This window comes from Humulus lupulus, chromosome 6, assembly GCF_963169125.1.
Source record: "Humulus lupulus chromosome 6, drHumLupu1.1, whole genome shotgun sequence".
NCBI lineage: Eukaryota > Viridiplantae > Streptophyta > Magnoliopsida > Rosales > Cannabaceae > Humulus > Humulus lupulus.
In genome coordinates this window covers 189,699,226-189,711,174 of record NC_084798.1, presented here as the reverse complement: position 1 = coordinate 189,711,174, position 11,949 = coordinate 189,699,226, and the positions used below count along the sequence as shown (strand labels likewise).

The window sequence follows — 11,949 nt, the reverse complement described above, 5'->3', positions numbered from 1 at the left end:
AAAGAAGACCGCTGGCAGCTCGTCCTCCCAGCAAGACAAAGGAAAAGCGGTGATGCCCGAATCCCCGATCCCCAACTTTGGGCCTGCGGTGGAACAGGAGCTCGAGGTGGCTCCTGACGCGTTCTTTGAGGCGGAGAGGATCGTCTCAAAGATTACCGACCAGACGAAGGTCAACAAAATCTTCCTCTCCCACAACATCTGGCTGGGGAGAGCATTAGTGATTGCCCGACCTCCCGCGGAAGGCGAGCAGAGCTGCGCGCCGCTCGACAAGGCATTCGCGGCCTGGATCGACGAGCACTTCAAGGCGGGGGCCTTCCTCCCGTTGGACCAGTATTTTTCTGACTTCCTCAACTTCGTGAGGTTGGCCCCATTCCATCTCCCCCCCAACTCTTATCGGCTGTTGGCGGGGTTACGATATTTATTCTTGAAACAGGAGTGGGGGGTCCCCACTCCTGCGGATATTTTGTACTTTTTCTGCCTCAAGGCTTGCCCGGAGCAGTGGGGGCGAGGCGATGGGTTTTATTACTTAACCCGATTCCCCAACACGGCTGCGATCATCGAGCTGCCCAGCCACCCCAACGACTTCAAAGATCAATTCTTTATGTCGACGGGGTTCGTAAGTGCTTTTTAACCTTAGCTTGTAAGTTAAGTGTCATTTAGCTCCTCCTGTATCCTTTTATGACTTAGACTAATCCTGCAGCTATCTTCGTGAGGACAGAGAAATCTGTGACCCTCGGGGCCCAATACGAGACACTAGCGGGCTTGCCCCCCAGTGAGAAGGATTACCGCGCGCTCGTAACAGACGAGATGATGGTGGCCTGCAAGCTGATTTTCCCAAATCAGACTTTGAACCTAAGGAGGCCTCGGGGGCTTCCTCTAGCTCGCGACACCTGACCTACCATCGTGGTAGAGGTCGCGGGAAATGAAGACGAGGAGGACGAGGCTCCCCTCGTGAGGAACAGGAAGCGGGCGCTGGAGGTCACCCAGAGAACGGGTGAGGAGAGGATCCAGTCCGGAGCAGCCGCGGGTCCTTCTGGCCAAGGTAACCCTTACATGTTTAGGAATTTAGATAGGGCCATTGCCGACCCCCGGCTAGCTAGGTCCAATCCCAGACAGATCGTCCAACGTCACCGAAGGGATCCGGACCTGGATACAACCCTGCTCCACTGTGTCGACCAGCTCGTGCTGGACTACCAAGATAGCCGACCTAGGGGTACCGTAGTCGTAGATAACACCCTAGCCTTTAGGTCGATCCTATTCGAGGAGTATGGGACCAACCTTCGGTCGTGGCCATCACTCCGGAGGGGTGCCGTAGCTCCGGTACTTAGGCAATATGTAGAGGAATCTAGCCCGGAACCAAAGTTGGATCCAGAACTTGCACCAGCTCGGGAGATAATCGACTTAGATTCTCCCGTGGGAGCTCCGGAGCCGATGGTCGTAACCATAGGTTCTTCTAGCTCGGGGGGTAGGATCCCTTTTAGTATACATATACTTGAATTTCTCTTCGCTTTTGCTTTTGAATGGCTGTTAACTTTTGCACTAACCATATCTTTGTTTTGACAGAAGAGATGTCTCAGCCCGACGAGAGTCTGCGGGGTGCGTTCGCCGAGGGGAACCCCTCAGCTGGGGCCTCTGGGCCAAGAATGAAGAGGCTCAGGACGTCTAAGCATGCCACCGGGACCCCCACCAAGTCTCCTGCAAAGGAGAAAGAGCAACCCCCGGCTGCCCAGGTCGTGGGAACAGTTCCTCCTGCTACAGGGGGAAGCAACATGCCCCCACCCCCTCCGCGAGCTCTGGCCACCGCTCGGGACGCAGGAACGGAGCTCGAGGCTTCGGCGATTGTACCCTCCAAGGTACGTATCCCAGTCAATCCCCAGGACCTGGAGAAGATTCCAGACGCCTTCCGAGGAACAGTGTATGAGTCGGCGAACTACGCCGTCAGCCACATATACAAGTTCAACGAGAAGGAGCTCCGGGCCATCGAAACCAGGAGCCCGGTGGGCGTGCTGGAGTCTTCACTGGGCATGGCCATGACGGTAAGCTAACCTTAACCTTTGGTGGTTTTTTATTATTACACTTTGCCCTGTTTTTTCTTTCTTCTCTTTTTTCTAAGGCAATTGCCTTTCCGCTTTCGCAGAGCGCCGTTGCCCTTCATCGGAGCATCACCAGGACCAAAACTCAGCTCGAGGAGATGAGGAACGAGCACCAGACGGCCGTGGACACCCACCAGGCTTCTCTGCAGGTGGCTAAGGATGCCTTGGCGGCATCCCAAGCCGAGCTGGAAGAGACTCGCCCGAAGCTTCAAGAGCTCGAGACCGCCCTTGCCACTGCGCGGGCAGACCTAGATGCCGCAAAGGCGGAGGCCAAGGCCGAGCTGGCGACCGAGCGGGCAACTTCAGAGGCCGCCATGGAAGACATGTTCTACCATTGCTGAGCCTATAACCAGGACGCCGACTTCTCCTTCCTGGCAGCGAACATCTGGGAGCGCTTGCTGGTGAAGTTCCAAGCTCGCCTCGATAAAGAAGCGCCCTCCAAGGCCGGAGAAGGCTCCGGCGCAGCCGAGCAGGGCAAGACGGCGACCTCCAAGGGGCCACCTGGCGGAGCTTAGGGCCTTCCTCTCTCATGCCCTTTCCTTCAATATTTTTTAATAATTTTTTTTGTGTAACCTTTGTATGAGGTGCTTCCACCTCGAGACAATTTAACTATCAACTTTATTTTTAATTGATCTACTCCCCTTTGCCTCTACGCATTTTAGTTACAATTTTGAAAAACTTAGTCCACGTTAATCTTTATCTATATCTCGAGCCCTTTAGGAAGAACAACGATCGATAGATTTAAATTAACTTCCAAGTTTTTTGACCTGGTTATATCCAGGAACTTAATTTGAAAACTTAGTTCGTGTTAATTTTTATCAATATCTCGAGCTCTTTAGGAAGAACAATGATCAATCGATATGAATCAACCTCTAAGTTTTATGACCTGGTTATATCCAAGAACTTAATTTGAAAACTTAGTTCGTGTCAATTTTTATCAATATCTCGAGCTCTTTAAAAAGAACAACGATCAATCGATATGAATCAACTTCTAAGTTTTATGACCTGGTTATATCCAGGAACTTAATTTGAAAACTTAGTTCGTGTCAATTTTTATCAATATCTCGAGCTCTTTAGGAAGAACAACGATCAATCGATATGAATCAACCTCTAAGTTTTATGACCTGGTTATATCTAGGAACTTAATTTGAAAACTTAGTTTGTGTCAATTTTTATCAATATCTCGAGCTCTTTAAAAAGAACAATGATCAATCGATATGAATCAACTTCTAAGTTTTATGACCTGGTTATATCCAGGAACTTAATTTGAAAACTTAGTTCATGTCAATTTTTATCAATATCTCGAGCTCTTTAAAGAACAACGATCAATCGATATGAATCAACTTCTAAGTTTTATGACCTGGTTAAATCCAGGATATGACTTAGTTCACGTTAATCCTTATCAATATCTCGCGTTTTTTACGAAAAACAACGGTCAATCGATATGAATCAACTTCTAAGTCATTAAGGCGACCTGGTTATATCCAGGTACCATATGCCCCCCCAAGTAACTGGGAAAGGGTCTTTCGTGGTTACTTTAGATTACACTTGAAAAACATGTACACACATAAACAAAAAATTGATTCTCATTGCGTAATACATGAAAAATGGTCTTTCAGGCCGTACAAGTGAATCACTGATAATATTTCTTTAAATGGATGGCGTTCCAAGTCCGTGGGACTGCCCCTCCATCAAGCCGAGCTAACTTATAAGTTCCCTCCTTAATGACCTCGATGACTTGATATGGTCCTTCCCAGTTCGGTCCCAAGACTCCATCTTTGGGGTCCTTACTAGCCAAGAAAACTCTCCTGAGGACCAGGTCGCCAACGCTAAAGGCGCGATTCTTGACTTTTGAGTTGAAATAACGAGTGATTTTTTGCTGATAATGGGCGAGCTGGAGTTGCGAATCTTCTCGCCTTTCATCAACTAGGTCAAGGGAAGCGCAAAGTAGCTCGTGGTTACGGTCCTGGTCATAAGACTGGACCCTATGCGAAAGCACCTTAATCTCCATGGGGAGGACTGCCTCACTCCCAAAGGTCAAGGAAAAAGGAGTATGACCTGTAGGAGTCCGATGCGAGGTCTGGTATGCCCAGAGAACCTGGAGGAGCTGTTCCGGCCAGACCCCCTTTACTTCATCTAGTCGCTTCTTGAGGCTCGCCTTGAGAGTCTTGTTGACAGCCTAGACCTGGCCGTTCGCCTGGGGATAGGCCACGGAGGAGAAACTTTTCACAATTCCGTACCTCTCACAAAACTCGGTAAACAGGTCGTTGTCGAACTGAGTTCCATTGTCGGAGACAATCTTCTTGGGCAAACCAAACCTACAGATGATGCTGTTAACCACGAAGTCAAGGACTTTTTTGGAAGTTATCGTTGCCAGAGGTTCTGCCTCAGCCCACTTCGTAAAGTAGTCGATGACCACAAACTCGAGGAGTTTGGAGACTATCCGAGACCCTTCTCCCAGGGTGATCACTAGCTCGATCGTCCCTACTGCTGCTGATCCTTCTCCCGAAAAACCGTACAGCATTATGGAGGTCGCCTTAAGCTCGGCAACGGTCAAACCCATCTTCTCCAATGTGGACCGGAATAGGAGGTTCACAGAGCTCCCATTTTCGATTAGCACCCTCCTGATTCTCCGATTGGCGAGCTGAACTGCCACGACCAAAGGGTCATTGTGAGGGAACTGGACATGGCCCGCATCTTCCTCTGTAAAAATGATCGGTTGCCTATCCAATCGCTGCTGCTTTGGCTGACGCTGCTCCGGGACGAACTCTACTCCGTTGTGCACCTTAAGTTCGCTCACGTACCTCTTCTAGGCACCCCTGCTCGTGCTAGCCATATGCGGTCCTCCAGAGATGGTGGATATCTCCCCTCCTACCACGGGAGGGGGAACGTCCTGATCTATCCGAGACCCGGCCTGACTGGCCGGGACTTCTGAAGCAGGTTGACTTGCTGGGACCCTATTCCGCACATATTGAGCCAAGGAGCCGGCTCGGATAAGAGTCTCGATCTCATCTTTTAGATGCCTACAATCATCAGTATTGTGGCTAACATCGTTGTGAAAGCGGCAAAACTTGGAGGTGTCTCTCTTCCCCTTTTGGTGCTTCAATGGCTCCGGCCTCTTCCAGGGGAGGCGAGTAGAATTAGCTAGGAAAATATTATCCCTAGACTGGGTGAGCTCTATATAAGTCGCGTAGACGGGCTTGAACTTGTCCACGGACTTATTCTTCTTTTGGTCGTGCTGGCTGCCTTCACCATTCCCCTTTCTTTTGCCTCCACCGAGCTGGTTGTTCTGTGTGACGTTTTGGGTCACTGCCACGACCTCCGTCCCCACTCCAGCGGGCTGATCAGGGACCTGGCTGGTTCCTGCGGCTGAGGCTTCGGCTTCCTCCAAGTTGATCCATTCCTGGGCCCTGTTAAGGAATTCGTTAACCGAGCTGACTCTCTTTCTTTGTATGTCTTTCCAGAGATCCCCTCCGACGAGGATTCCAGTTCTCATGGCCATGAGCTTGGAGCTATCATCCGTGTCTCTAGCTCGAGCAGCGACGTTCGCAAATCTGCTCAGGTAGGCCTTCAGAGTTTCGTCGGGCTGCTGCCTCACGTTAGCCAGAGAGTCAGCCTGAACGCGGGCAGCCTGGGAGGCTCGGAATGCCCTTTTGAAATCTGCCGAGAAAGTCTTCCAGGAGCTGATTGACTGTCTTTTACCTTGCTTGAACCACTGCCTAGCAGGTCCAGTCAGTGTTGAAGGGAAGATTAAACATCTCAGCTCGGGGCCAATGTTGTGGGCCATCATCAGGGTGTTAAACATCCCCAGATGATCCGACGGATCTCCGTCTCCATTGGACTTGGACAGGTGCAGCATACGGAAACCAGGTGGGTACGTCGTTGCTGCTATGCTGGGGGCGAAGAGCTCCATCTCGTCCCCTGAATCATATTCATCTTTTTCTTTTTCTGACAGGAGCTTCCTCATCAGCTCCTCCATCTGGGCCAGGCGCTCGAGGGTTTGGTCCTGATGTCCTTGGTTATTCTGGGGCTGTTCAACAGCTCCGACTCCATTGTACATATTTGGTGGGTTATTGCCCCTCCTATCTTGAGATAGGTTATTCGGGGCATTCCCGCCGTTACGTACTTCGGACAAGGCCCCCCCTGAGCGAGCATGGCTGTCTCCTCCTGCTGGCTCCCCTCTATGAGAGTTAAGGCGATCTCGCAGATCGCCTCCCCCGGTGGCTTGTGGGCTTTGTGCCGAACTTAGACGCTGACGCAGGTCCCCGCCATAAAGGTCACTCCGGCGACTGCCGGTCCAGTAGCTCCTGCTAGAGAGGCTCAGAGCTCGCCTTTGGTTCTGAGGATCTGGGCTTTCCCTTGGCACCCTGCTACATCGGGAAGGTCCGGTTGATGGTGGGTTTCTCCTGCTACTCCCATAGGCTGGGATATCTCGGACGGGCCGAGGAGGAGATGGATATCTGATTGGAGACGGAGGATGCCTGACCGGAGAGGCGATCCTGGTTCCGTCAGGACAGATCAAGTTCGGTGGGGGCCTTTCGGCCCTGCCAACCTGCTGGTCCCACGCCTGGCGATCTGGACGAGGCGCAGGACAGTTGTTGGGGACGGGCTGATGCTGCGAGCCCTCCCCGGACCTCCTTCTGGAATTTCTTCGAGCTTCCCTGGGCGCGCTCGAGGCTGGTTCGGAGCTAGGAGTCGAAGTTCTGACCGAACGGTTGTACTGCTGTTGTCCAGCTCTAGGCACTTCTTCGAAGTTTGCCTCTCGATGGTGTGATGAAGGAGTGGAGTTGGCTGTCGGAAGTCTGTCCGAGCGGCTATGCCTGGACCGGTTACCCCGGCGAGACTTAGGAGCCTCGCCTTGCCTCTCTCCGACGTTAGCGACGGTTGTGAGAGGGGGTAGTCGGGCCAGCACATCCTTGATCTGCTGGCTAGCTATTGCTAGCTGGCTAGCTATTGCTAGCTGGCTCCTCAGCTGAGCATTCTCCATCTCCACCGCAGTGTAATAACACGGGTTTGGATTAGGTGGCCGGGGCGCTGAACTTCCGGTGTCATCTTGGCCTGCCGGCTGTTTTCCTGGCCGCTGCTAGACTTCAGGAACTTGTTCACCAGGGATGGCGGTATGATGAGCCTCCTGCCCATCATGCTGTTCTATCTCGTTACTGTGCCTGGATCGAGTAGTCAGCATAGTTGGATGTTTGCGACAGCACTAATCGAACTTGCTCTCAACGAAAGCACCAAACTGTTGACGCGGTTCTTCGCCAACAGGTAATTAAGAAAAGAAGAGAAAGGGATTAGTGCTTAGGTTGAACCGAAACAAATATATGATCTTAGGAAATGAAATGGTGACTCAAAGTACGTTTTTTAAGTGGTTCAAAGGTTAAAATCCTTCTACTCCACTAGTCAGTATTATTGTTATATACTGGGTATTTGATTACAGGGTATTTCTTACAATCGAGAATCCAACCCCTACTAACTCCCAAGGTCTCCATATTTATAGGAGAAGGCACCTGGGAGTTGGTAAGAAGGTCATCCCGTGACCTTCTTACCTATCATGTCAACTCTATGACATTCATGATTAATTCCTAAACCTGACACATGAGTGTGGTCAAATCAATAGGTAAGGGGATAATGGGCCGCACGGCCCAAACCAGTCGTGGGAGTCTGAATACGCACGTTCCTGCTGCATGTCCGAAAAGTCAGGGATATATCCAACACGTGATGTCTGATATATGCACGTTTACCTTGCGTGGTTGACTTTATAAGGGGTCACAGCCTCCAACTCCAGCTCGTATCACGAGCTGGATCTTCACTCGACCTGCCGTCTTCCGAGGCCAGACTCAATCCTTAGGCAATCTTGGCGAACCCTTAGGTTACCCCGAGCTAAAGAGGTAGGACCTTACAATGGCAGCTCCGGTCCTAGGGATGTCTGCCTAGTAATCATGACTAGGCCGTACCTCAGCTCGCTAATCAGCCCGTGGGAAAATTAGGGCGTACAACCACAAAAGCTTAAAGTACTTCTTCACTCAAAAGGAGCTCAACATGAGGCAACGCAGATGGTTAGAGCTAGTGAAGGATTATGACTACGAAATCATATACCACCCGGGAAAGGCAAATGTAGTTGCTAATGCGCTAAGTAGGAAGAGTTATGGAAGTCTAGCAGCACTATTCGAAATAGAGAAGCCGCTACAGCAGGAATTGATCAGTGCTGGAATAGAAGTAGTCATCGGTAAGCTGGCTAACTTGTCTATCCAGTCAAGTCTGTTAGAAGATATACGGATTGGGCAAGGGCATGATGACACATTAGTAGCACATATGGATGCAGTTAAAGAAGGTAATGCCACAGATTTCTCAATATCAGGTCAAGGATTATTGAGATATAAGGATCGGGTATGCGTGCCAAATGATCAAAGGATTAGGATGACGATTTTAGAAAAAGCGCACAGTACCCCGTACTCAGTTCACCCAAGGTTGACCAAGATGACTCACGACATCAAGGCAATTTATTGGTGGCCAGGAATGAAGAAGGATATAGCGGAATTTGCGACCTGCGGACTTATTGCAACCACTTAGCATACCAAAATGGAAATGGGACGATATAGCCATGGATTTCGTGACGGGTTTGCCATGAACAAGTAAGCAGCATGATTCGGCTTGGGTAGTAATAGATAGACTAACCAAGTCAGCTCATTTCCTGCCTGTTAAGACTTCATACACAGCGGGTCAATACGCAAATATCTATGTACAAGAAATAGTACGGTTGCATGGAATCCCTAAGACAATAGTATCTGATAGAAGATCGGTGTTTACATCAAGATTTTGGGGAAGCTTATAGCAAGCCATGGGTATTAAGTTAAGTCTTAGTACGGCATTTCATCCTCAGACCGATGGTCAGTCTGAGTGTACCATACAGATTTTAGAAGATATGTTGCGTGCTTGTGTACTTGATTTCGGAGGATCATGGAATAAGTACTTACCATTGATGGAATTCTCCTACAAAAATAGCTACCAGTCAATGATCGGGATGGCGCCTTATGAGTTACTTTATGGAAGAAGGTGCCGATCACTATTGCATTGGGATGAGGTAGGAGAAAGGCAGCTTCTTGGTCCTGAAGCTGTTAGAAAAGCTTAGGAAGCGATAGCGCTGATTAGAAAGCGTTTGCTCGCTGCTCAAAGCCGTCAGAAAAAGTTATGCGGATGCCAAGCGGTGTGAAGTGGAATTCAAAGTCAGATCAAGTCTTCCTAAAGATATCTCCTATGAAAGGTGTGAAGCGGTTTGGGAAGAAAGGCAAGCTTAGTCCCCGGTTTATAGGTCCTTTTGAGATATTGGACAAAGTGGGAGCAGTTGCATATAGATTAGCCCTGCCGCCAGCTCTAGTAGATAGCCACAATGTGTTCCACATCTCGATGCTGCATAGATATGTGTCATACTCATCTCACGTCCTCAAGTACGATACGATAGCACTCCAGAAAGACTTGAGTTACGAGGAACGACCGGTTAGCATCCTAGATTGAGGGATGAAGTAATTACGATCCAAAAGTATTTCGATAGTCAAAGTCCTATGGAGTAATAGTTCTGAACAGGAGGCAACGTGGGAGTTGGAGGAGGACATGCAAGCTCGGTATCTGGATTTGTTTGGTAAGTAAATTTCGGGGACGAAATTCTTTGTAGTGGGGGAGAATTGTAGAGTCCCAAAACTTTACTTAGTGGTAGTAGTAGTGGTAGTAGTAGTGGTGGTAGTAGTAGTGGTAGTAGTTGTAGCACCCACATTATTTTGATATATATAGCCAATAATCACATGATTGCATTGCATTACATATCATACAATATGTATAATTTGAGCATATGCATATTCTTATAAGTGTTCTCATGTATAAGTATAAAAGTTGTGTATGTGATGTCTATATGTATGCTCAATATTATTAACCTTGTGGCATTTGAGTTGTCTTTTATGGGTGTTTGATGTGCTCAAGATATAAGAAAGTATGAAAAATATGGACAATGCATGGAATTAAGTGATGAAAGTGAGATATAGAAGGCAAAATAGGTTAAGTAGTGAAAAATAGTACAATGTCGATTACTAGTATTTCGGTGTAAAATTGAGTATTTATGGATTTACCAAATGTAATCGAGGTATGATTTAGGTCTCATTGATGATGTAAAAATGGTTTTAGAACCATTAGATCAATTCTTGATGGGAGGTATACATAATCAGTGGTATTGATACAAAGTCAAAACGAGCTTAGCATAAGTGCGCTACGCTCGATCGGGTAAGCATAACTATTGGGTATGAAGTCATATGGACCTAAGGTTTGGTGTGAGTGTTTTACACATAAGGATAATAGGCCTAGCAGATGATTAAGTCGAAATTATTGAAGTGATAAGGTTTTCATAAGTCAAAAGGTGAAATGATGAGATGAAAGGTGTCAACTTTTGACAATAATGCTAAATCATTGAAAATAAGGAATTTTCATCAACCTTATCACTTTGCACGACCATTATTCTGAAAAACAGAGAGAAAAGAAAACCAAAAACCATTTCTTGGCTGGTTTGAAGAAATTCTAAGGAGATCCAAGTGAAATCAAAGCCAAAGAAGTAGATTAAGCTTAGTTCTAGCCTTTTTATGGTAAGTTCTTGTACTTGGAAGTTAAACTATGTTTTTGAATTTTTCTGAAAGCTTATATATGGTGTTTTATCCTTTTTAAGATATTTCTTGGGGTTTCCAAGTGGTTGGAGGTTTAGAAAAGCTTGAAGAGATTGTTTTCGCCGAAAAGTTGCTCGGTAAGTGAAATTTTGTGTTTTATGAGGTTTTTGGGGTTCTTGGAGTACAAGATGATTTTTGGTTATTTGATTGAGTTTATAAGAGAGTATATATGTTTATAAATGTTTTAATAGATGTGGAGACTCATTTAATTTGGATGATGATCTAGGAGATAAGAATTTTATCAAAATCGGTATATGATAACTTTATGATGAATCATGTTGGTATTTGGGATATATGGTTATGGCAGGTTAATTGATGTTGATTATTGGTGGATTTTGATATTTGAGGATAGCTAAAATTAAGGGGAAACTCTGTCAAAATTTCCCCAAATGTCTAAGATAAATCTAATGCTCGATCTAGGTGGTTTAAGGCGTTTTAGGCATGTTTTGGGTATGAAAGTTGATATGATGTTTTATGGGTATTTTTAAATGATAGTTCAATGTCTTACTGCCTTCATTGTGATGAGAAATCCATGCCATTGTCAGGATAAGCATATCAATACCTAAGACATCACTTGTTACACGGTGAAATATATTGTGGACAAAAGGTAAGTAAAGTACTCAACTGCAACACAAGAATTATGTGTTATGTGAAAGTATGCATTATATGAATATTTTGTGAGTAAGTGGTATTAACATACAGTGACACTTCATCATAAATTTGTATGCATGGCATAATAGTGATATGGTAAATTATTATATGATATAAGACCATGCATGATATTATGATGATTAATTATATGATGCCTTTGCAAGTTTTGTGCAACATAAAAGAAAGTTGTAATAAGAAGTTTAAGTTCAGTGCCACTGTTTTGAAAAGGCAAATGAAAGTGTTAATAAGTGTAAACGGAGGCCTATAGTAGGCTTATAGTGGCTGCCCAATAATTTGGGCTAGGTTTAGTGAACCAATTATATTGTTTGCCATATTTCCGTTTTTATTTCTCCTCCATATGAGTTATTGTTATATGTATTGACACCACAGTGTGTGGCCGCCTTAACTCTTGAGCCTGACGGGGCAACGATGGAATAAGGTTTTTAATGTGCCCTACTGTGGTGAAGGCTAGCCGGAGGAGAACCCATGGGATTTTGTATTAT

The 11,949-nt window shown here is 46.7% G+C and overlaps 1 long non-coding RNA gene across 1 annotated transcript; it reads left to right on the top strand.

The window, feature by feature from the left end:
* The first annotated feature begins 10,544 nt into the window (after positions 1–10,544).
* On the top strand, positions 10,545–11,826 carry LOC133784362 (uncharacterized). The gene is made up of 3 exons (XR_009871302.1): positions 10,545–10,717; positions 10,798–10,872; positions 11,341–11,826. It is a non-coding gene; the product is annotated as an uncharacterized LOC133784362 (long non-coding RNA).
* Positions 11,827–11,949: the final 123 nt, after the last annotated feature.